This window comes from Papaver somniferum, chromosome 7 (genome assembly GCF_003573695.1).
Source record: "Papaver somniferum cultivar HN1 chromosome 7, ASM357369v1, whole genome shotgun sequence".
NCBI classification, from domain to species: Eukaryota; Viridiplantae; Streptophyta; class Magnoliopsida; order Ranunculales; family Papaveraceae; genus Papaver; species Papaver somniferum.
Genome location: NC_039364.1, coordinates 72,256,889 through 72,266,703, shown reverse-complemented (window position 1 = coordinate 72,266,703; position 9,815 = coordinate 72,256,889).

Sequence of the window (9,815 nt, the reverse complement as noted above, 5' to 3'; positions counted from 1 at the left end):
TCTGTCGCAGTGATGATGTATTCATGTTGTTTTGAAGATGCTGGATTGATCTACCCAATGATATCTAGTCCCCAGCTGTAGAAAGGCCACGGACTATTCACAGAATTCAACGGGAGACAAGGAGTGTGGATGAGATTACCATGAGTTTGGCATTGGTGACACCTCTGAACGTGTGCTTCTGCATCATCTTCCATGGTTAGCCAATAGTATTTCTCATGAATTTGAAGAAATAGTTTCCTCTTTCCTTGATGTTCTCCATCATGTACTTCCTTCAGGATTGTAGGGATTTCATGTTCGGCTAAGCACCTCAGAAAATTTCCACCAAAGCTTTTGCGGCATAAGATCCCATCGAGATAGACGAATCTCTTAGCATTCTGAATGAGTTTGACTGATTGCTTCTTTTTCAGTGGTAGTTCGTTGTCCCGGAGGTATTTGATGTAAGGCTCCCTCCAGTCCCCAGTGTGGTGGACCGTCAAAACCTCTAAGTGATGAGGAGGTGTTTGGTAATCAGGACAAGATCCTTATAAAGATCTTGACTGAGTCTCCATGGATGGCCAGTAGTACCCCATTCTTTGAAGCTTTCTGTAAAGTGTTACCACTAACGTTTGCCCACAAACTTCCTCATGATGCGCTTGAGCTGTTCTTCCGCTTCGTCGCTCCCAAGACATCGTGATAGAGATCCATCAGGGTTTCGATTGTATATCCCTCCATGAAGCAAGAAGTAGTTCTTCAATTCCTTGAGGCTGACTTGGCCTTCTGAAATAGAGCTGCTCAATTCATGAATGATGGGTGCTCGCCAATCGTTCGCTGGAATGTCTTCGATCTGAGTGAGCCAAGTTAATGATACCGTACGCCTCTGTACAATGATCGTTTTCGGTGCTCCTTCGAATTGCAGCTTGGAGGCGAGGATTGCTAGGAAATCAGCATGCCTATTGTTAGTCCGTCCAGTATGAACGATCGTTGCATCAGCAAAATAGGTCAACAGTCGTTGAGCTTCGGTTCTGAATGGAGCAAGTGTGATTTCTTTAAGAGAATACGTTCCATTCATCTGGTTGACCAATAATTTTGAATCTCCCCTTATCTCGAGGTGTGTTGCTCCTGCTTGCTTGGCCAAGGATAATCCTAATAGGAAGGCTTCATATTCCGCTGAGTTGTTGGTGCAGTGGAAATCCAACTTGAACGAATGTGAGAAAACTTCACCAGATGGAGACACCAGCATTATGCCCGCTCCTCCGGTGTCACTACTAGGGGTGGAAGATCCATCAAAGTATAGAAGCCATGTTTCTTCCTTGATGACCAAGATGTCTGGGAATTCGTCGGGCACTTCTTCATGTAGTGTTGTTGTGTCTTCCCCTGGAAAAACAGCGAGCAAGTCTGCGACCGCTTGACCTTTGATGGATTTAGGTGGCGTGCAAGCTATGTCAAATTCTGACATCTGGAGTAGCCACTTCGCTGGTCTTCCTATCAAGGTTGGCTTTGATAGCAAGAACTTTATGGGATCAGCTTTGGAGATGAATACGACCCTGTTAGATAGTAAGTAATGTCTGAACTTCTGGATTGCATGTACCAATGCCAGGCATGCCCTTTCGGCCTTTGGATATCGGAGTTGAGAATCTCTCATTGTGCGGCTGAAGTAGTAAATCGGTCGTTCGACGCCTTCGTCGTCTTCCTGAGCGAGGAGTTCGCCAATGGCGACGTCACTGGAGGTTGTGTAAAGAATCAGGGGTCGTACCTGCACTGGAAACCTTATGACGTCCGGTGACAATAATATCTGTTGTATTTTATGGAAAGCTTCTTGTTGAACAGATGTCAGGTGAAGCTTTCTCCTTTCTTCAGCAGAGGTGTGAACGAAGCAATGAGTTGAGCTAATCCAGGAATGAAGCGTCGAATATAATTTACCTTGCCATAAAGCTCTGTAGTTCCTTCACGGTACGTGGAGGAGGCATGGTGGTAATATCTTTTGCCTTGTCTGGGTCGACTTTGATCCCTTCAGCCGTGACCAGGAATCCTAAGAATTTTCCGGAAGAAACTCCGAATGCGCACTTCAAAGGTTTCATTTTTAATTTGTATTCCCTGCATCTTTCAAACACCTGCCTTAGAACTTCGAGATGAGATGCCCTGGTCTTTGATTTTACCACCACATCATCAACATAGTCTTCCACTTTCTTGTGCATCATGTCGTGGAATATGGCAGTCATGGCTCGTTGATAGGTGGCACCAGCATTTTTTAATCCAAAGGGCATCACAGTGTAGTGAAAATTCCCAATGGGAGTACGGAACGCAATCTTGTTGGCGTCATGTTCATACATCTTGATCTGGTTGTACCCACTATAGCCGTCCATGAATGAGAACATACAGTGACCACTGGTTGCATCGATGAGCATGTCAATGTTGAGTAGAGGAAAATCATCCTTTGGACAACATTTATTCAAGTTCCTGAAGTCGACACAACATCTGATTTGACCATTTTTCTTCTTAACAGGTACCACATTTACTAGCCATGTTGGATGAAGAATAGGCTTGATGAACCCTACTGCAACAGTTTCTGGATCTCGACCTTGATTTGCTCCTCGAATTCGTGTCTAAATTGTCTGGGCGGTTGTTTGATAGCTTTGGAACCAGGGACGATGTGCAGGTGATGGGTGACGAGTTTGTCATCCAGACCCGGCATTTCTTTGTACGTCCAGGCGAAGACATCTTGATATTATTTCAATAATTTTACCAGCTCGGTCCGCTCCTCTGGTGATAGCGCTGAACTGATCAGGATTGTCCTTGGATCGTCTTCAGTCCCAATGTTGATTGTTTCAAGATCGTCAGTGGTAGAGTCAGTGTCGTCCTGTAGTTGTCGTGGGGCATCTTGGACTTCTTCTTCAAGTGATAGCTCACTCTGACACGATTCTTCATGGTGGGGAGACTTTTCATCGTTCTCCCCGATTAATTGCTAATCTTTCCGTCGGCGATAAATGACTCTCCCTTCTACGTCTCGATCGGTCGTGAAGTTTGTCCCTGGAGTTGAGACTTGATCATTATGGCGTTTAGCCGGTGTAGTAGGTGACTTGATCATTTTATCAGCTGAGGATGACAGATCTTTATCAGCCTTCTCGATAGTCTTCCATCTTGGAAGTGGAGTACTGTGAATCCTGCTTGGAGGTTCCGGGACGCCTTTTTGAGATTCAAGGAACTCAGTATCATAGACGAGAGCATAAGGAGATGATGAAGCCGGAATGCGAACGATCTTGTTTTCGAGCAGGGCCTTCATGCATTGATGGTATGTTGAAGGAACCACCTTTTTATCATGGATCCATGGGCGTCCCAGTATTATATGGTAGTCAGGTTCTTGCTCGATCACATGAAACTTCGCTTTTGATCGAATCGGCCCCACCCTCAAATCTATGTATGCATACCCATATGTATGGTTTTGACTTCCTTCAAATCCTGTCATTAGGATGGGATAGCGAACGATTTTACCTTGTGGGAACTTGGCCATCCTGAGAGTCTTCATAGTGACAATGTTGGTAGAAGCACCGGTGTCAACAAGAGCTCTTCCAAATTCGGTGCTTTTGATGAAACCAGTGACATACAATGCTCGGTTGTGTCCTTCATCCGTCATGCGATCTTCTTATCCAAAAGAGATGTTGTCGATCGAATGCCCAGGCACTAGGGAGACTTCTTCAACTGATGGTGTTGGTGGCGTTATTTGCACGCTGGATGATATCTGGTTGAGTGCTGAAAATGTGTCTCTGCGCTGATCCCTAGAGAAGTGCTGGAGTTCACATAGATTTTCGATCAAATGTGTGACCTCTTGTTCCACCGGCTTCTCGTACGTGGTGAAGCCGTTGATTTTAGGGTCAGATGACGCTTAATTTCCCGGTGTTGAGACTTCTGAAGCGGAGGTACCGCCTAACTCGGATGTGGTTTATCGTCTCCTTCATCAGGTCCATGTTCCTGGTATGGACCTCTAGGATTTGAGCCAACTCTGCCAAAGTCGGGATCCCTCTGCCTTCCATGTCGCCAGGTGTAACATGAGGAATGTTGCCGTTTGAAATATTCTGATATAAATTAGTTGAATTAGTCCTAAGACCAACCATCTTGTGAGATTGTTAGATTGCAACCGAGAGATTAATCTCCCAATGTGGTCGCCAATCTGTAGATGGGGAAAAATGATTTGCTGGTTTTTAAGGAATTGAGGAGACGACCGTACGGAGGAGACTCCTCGAACCGAGTGAAATGTTAAACCTCACACAGATGCATCGCTGCAAAGGAGGTGCTTTAGATTCGAGAGATCAATCTGTAGTACTCCGGCCTAAATCAAGACAATGACTGTTCCAGAATAAATTCGGTCACAAGAGAGGATGGGTTGATCTGTAGGAGGGAAGCTGAGAAATATGTGGAATCAATGGTAATCAAAGATTGTGGGTGTGTGAATTCTAAATACGATAAGTTCTGAGTGATTGAAATTGCTCAATTGAGAGTAGTTGCTCAATTGATGAGTTGATGATCTCGTGTTGTCGATGAGACGTGAGATTGATGATACTGACGATGATGATTCAATCATGATTCAGAGACTTATTTATATTGCTGGAATTTTAGACACCATGATCCCATGAAGTGTGACAGTTGATGGAATCAAGGAGTGGGGAAGTGGAGATCGTATTTGAAACCAGTTGCTCATCATGTGGAGACTTGGTTGATTTTCCACCCACTACCTCGTGAATTCCTTCAACTGATTGCACGACTTGCTCACATTTCATCGTGTGTTTGAACACACGTGCCATAGACCGCCAGACCAAAACCCTAAGTGATATCCCCCCAAGTGACACGATTGACGTCTCGTGGTTTGTTAGTCAATTGATGACTTCGTGGTTTGATGGGACGATGAGTCCATGTAGTCGCTGAGATGAACATGATGTTCTGAAACTCATGAATTGAACATGTCATGAGACAGAGGTATAGTTCTTACGATGAAGTGAGCAAGTATTTCTCATTCGATGGATCGTTGAATATTGATTGTTGAACCAATATTCCTTGGTTTGAGCAAATATTTATCATCTGAGCAAGTGTTGCTCATGTGATGAATTGTTGAATATTTGATCGTTTGAGCAAGTGTTGCTCATCTGATGGATTATTGGCAGCATGACCAAAATATTAATTAAAGTACTGGTTGTTGAACCAAGCATAATTAATAAGATTAATGACCATGAGGTCGTCGTAAAATTATTAAGGTTGGAATCTGGAATGATGATCCTTGGATTCAGAAACCCTAATTTGATCAATTGATGATCAATTCATGGTTCGTCAGAATTTTAACCATGGGACGAAGGAAGGAGCGACTACATGGGACCGTGGATCAACCATGTAGTCCATATGCTCACGTGAGCAAATAAAAAAAACTCCTGAAGAGTTGAGGATTTTGTAGATGAAAGAATGATCAAATGCTGATTTAATCATTTATTCGAAAATGCTCGTCTGAGCCTTAGGTGAGAAAACCTAATTAATTATGACGAGGCGAGGGACCGACCATGGAGTCATGAAACCGGCCCTGGGTTGTCAAGTGACCGCCTGACGATCACTTCATGAAAATCCAAAGTGTTTGGAAGAGTTTTGGACCTAATACGAGCAATTGTGCAAATTAGGTCAAAACTGTGAAAATTGATGGGACCGGCTTCCGTGAGCCAAAGATCCAATCTTGGTCGGTCAAGATAGTGTTCTTGTGTCCCCAAGGCGTCTGCGTCTCAGTCCTGAGAACTTTGATATTTTCTGGCGTGCAATTGAGCGTCCATTCGAGAAAATATGCCAAAATTAGGGTTTCGAAGAAACTGAGGAAAACACCATGAGATGATGAAAAATAATTATAAAATAAGGGATGAGGAGGCGTGGGACCGCCGTGGTCAAGGCATGGTTGGCCGGTCGTGACCACGGTCCCATGGTGCCTTTTCCTTAATTTTATAATATTTTGAAGATTTTATGAAAAATTCATGAATTTTGAGAAATTTGATGAATTTAGGGAGTTTCCATGAATTGAAGGAGTTTTCATGAGTTCAAGGAAGCAAAAAATATTAAAATAATAAAAACAAGGGCGTGTGGGACCGTGGAAGGCATGGCCGGCCGGGTAGGGCCCAATCCCACGAGTTTCCCTAATTTTTTAATATTTTTAGGTATTTTGATGATTTGAGGGAATTTTTCCTAATTTGAGATAAATACCATGAAATCAAGGAATTTGATGAATTCAAGGAAAACTAATAATAAAATAATAAAACAAAGGGGTGTGTGGGACCGGCTAGGGCGTGTGGGGCGGCCAAGGCCCGGTCCCACAAGTTTTCATAATTTATTTTATTTTATTATTATTTGATGATTTGTGCAAAAATACCATGAAATCAAGGAGTTTTTTCATGAAATTAGAGAAATAATAATAATAATAATATAATAAAAAACCGTGGGGTGTGGGGCCGGTTGGGACCAAGGCATGGCTGGTTGGCCAATGGTCACTCCCTACACTCCTTTCCTTAATTTTATATTATTTTTTATGGATTTATGGAAGTACCATGAAAGGAGTTTCCTCGAGACGAAGGAGATTTGATAAAATGAGAGAATTTCCATCAAATCATGGAAAATGATAAAAATGCATTAAAAATATAATACTGGCGTGGGATTGACCTCGACACGGTCGGTCGGTCGTGTGTCCGCGCTCCCAGCACCCTGGTCAATATTTTTAATTAATTATTATTTTCTTCTCTATTTTGCATAGGTTCATCGTTTCGTTGTATTTTTGAAATACTCGTTCGTGCGGTGACTGTTAGTGTATCATCGTCGAATACACCTTCACCATTTGAATCGAGGCTTACTTAGAGGTAACTCAGACGCCCGATTGTTTATTATTTATTACTAATTGTGGAATTCAGTGGAGAATAATTCACAAAACTGAGTAATAAGATGTTTATTATTAATTCATAGGATCAGCTGAGGATTCGACTACGAATTCATAATAATAAAGTGAGCATTACCATTCCATGGGATCATAGATTCGACTATAGAATCGGAGTAATTAAGATTTATCTATTACCATTTATGAGACCAGTTGTGGATTCGATCATGAAATCGGAATAATGAGATAATATAGTTATTGCTATTCTATGAGATCAAGCCGTGGATTCGATCATAGAATCAGAACAATTGTTATTGCCATTCCACGGGACCAGTCGTGTATTCGACCATGGAATAGGAGCAATTAGGAATAATTAACTTTGTGGATCTATATTAGTAGAGCAAGCTGTCTAGGAGCATTAATTATCCTGATATGAGCTTGTCGGTAAGTCATATCCTTTATATAGTCAGGGTAAACTCGTTGTTTGTTCCTAAAGACGTTATCGCTCTAGACTAGCAGAGCAAGCTGTATAGGAGTCATCCATCTCGTGATGCTATATAGAAATAATCATTGAAAGTATTCAGTATTCATGAGATATGTCGTTGTCCAGTCGTGAGACTACATATCTACATGTACTCTGAGAGAAAGTACTCTCCGTTGAGAATTCGATGAGAGACCCGTGTCTCAATACTCACGTCTGATTGCTGAATCAGAGCTTCGTATAATTATGAGTTTATGAATTTAGCCTTTGTCGAAAATCCACCATCTACAGGTTCACATAATATGAGATCGAATATTAAGGTTATGAAAACCGAAATCAGACATCCCATAAACCGAGAACACATAGCAATAATATAGACATTCAAGCACAAGATATTTAATCGGAAACTATCACAAGAAAAATTATAAAATAATAATTTTATTCATAAATAATTGATATTTTTATTCAAAAATAGACCTTATACAATAATTGAAATAAATAAAAAACTGATGTCTATTTTAAATTGCGAGTCTTGTGAAGATCGCTTTCAAATTATGGATTTAGATTCTTCTGAGCACTTCCTTTTCCAGCAAAATATTTGTTCATCTCAAGGAGTTGAGAATGAAGACCATCTAGTACTTCTTTTGAATCCTTTATCATTAGCTCATGATGTCTAATACAACTTCTAATAGTAAGAATCTGTCCTCACAGAGAATCTTGAAGATTGTAGGATCAGAATCTCGCACAGAAGAATATGCTTGCGAAATTATTAACAACACATCACGAAGACATCGCAGGATGATTTCAGAAACGACATAACAGATGACATCAACTTAAACATGAGAAAAGTGTGATGATCTTGCGAAAATTAGGAATGTTGCGAATGTTACATTTGTAAGCTTGCGAAAATACCGCAAGCCAGATCCGAAATTAGGGGAAATGTTAGTTGTACATTAGTTGTCATCCACTATGTAAACACCTATATAAAGAGAAAGGCAAGAGAGAGAAAGGAGATAGATAATCAGAAAGAGAGACACACTTTAGGAGAGGATACATTCCGTAGAGAGAGAAAGTAGAATTGGTTGTATTATTATTATCTCATTCTTCTTCCTCCTTCAAGAACCTAGAGGTCCAAATTCTCATTAATGGAGTCTCCATGTAATCAAGATGTAATTACAAATAATCATAGTAAAACCTAACCCCGTGGATGTAGATAAAATTGATCGAACCATGTAAACCTTGTGTCTGTTTACAATTTTAGCATTCTTATCATCATTTTTATGTTTAGATCTACAAATTATTACAAGGGGTGTGTTGTAGGATTTCATGCAACTATATTTTTGGCGCTAGAAACAGGGAGCGAGTAAAGGATTTATCCTTCCTGTAACTTGTTGGATCAAGAAATTTTCATGAAGATTAGCTATTGTTCATATTTTTATAGATCTACAAAGTTTAGGTTCAAAAATGGAAATTTTATGGAAGAAATCACACTTTCAGGGAGTAAACATCATCAACAATTCAAAGACATGAAAAGAGTGAGAGAAAAAAATTAGTTGTTGTGGTGAAATTTAAGGAAAAAATGGAAGTTTCGGTGGAAGATTTTCATGTTCAGGAGAAAACAAGAGGCATTTTGTGAAGAAACAAAGGAAAGACGAAGATGATGATAAGAGTCAGAAGTTGTGATTTCTGTCACAAACAGAAATTCGCACAGATGGTTCAAGGCTGAGCGAACAACAAATAGGTCACGGGTTCGAATTCGCAGAGACACATATTTTTCATTTTCTTCTCATTTGCATGGGAGAATAAAAGAATAAGGAAAAAAGTTATGCGTTAATTTCGCAGAGAGGTCCTTGCACAATTGGTCCAGAGAGCAGTATGTGCGTTCGTGGTCGCAAGTTCGAATTAGCCTGCGAAAATAATTTTATTCTTTTTTACAGAGAGCGAAAAAATGAATAATTTCGCAAACAAGAGGCAGCACAATTGGTCATGTGCGAAGTTTATGAGCTCATTGTCGCGTGTTTGATTCCCACCTCACGCGTGCCTTTTTCGCATATTTATATTTAAGCTATTAAGGGTAAAGATGAGGATAAAGGTTTACAGTTGTTTAGTTATTTCGCACAGCAGAATTGTCACAGATGGTTCAGTGTGATACTTCGCAAGGAGAATGTCATGGGATTAATTCTTGCCACTCGCATATTTGTTTTTGATTATTTCGCATGAGAGAGTTCGCACACTTGGTTAGCACAGAAAAGAGTTGATGATTATTTCGCACAGAAGAGAGTTGATGATAATTTCGCAGAGATATTTCGTAAAGAAGAAGCTTGCACAGTTGGTCAGGAGGCATGAATGCAAGCAGCAGGTCGCGGGATCAATTCTTGCTTCTCACATGTTTATTTTTGTTATACGAAATTTATACAGAATTGCCTCTCACACAGTTGGAATTTGATTATTTCGCAAGAGAGGCTTAGCACA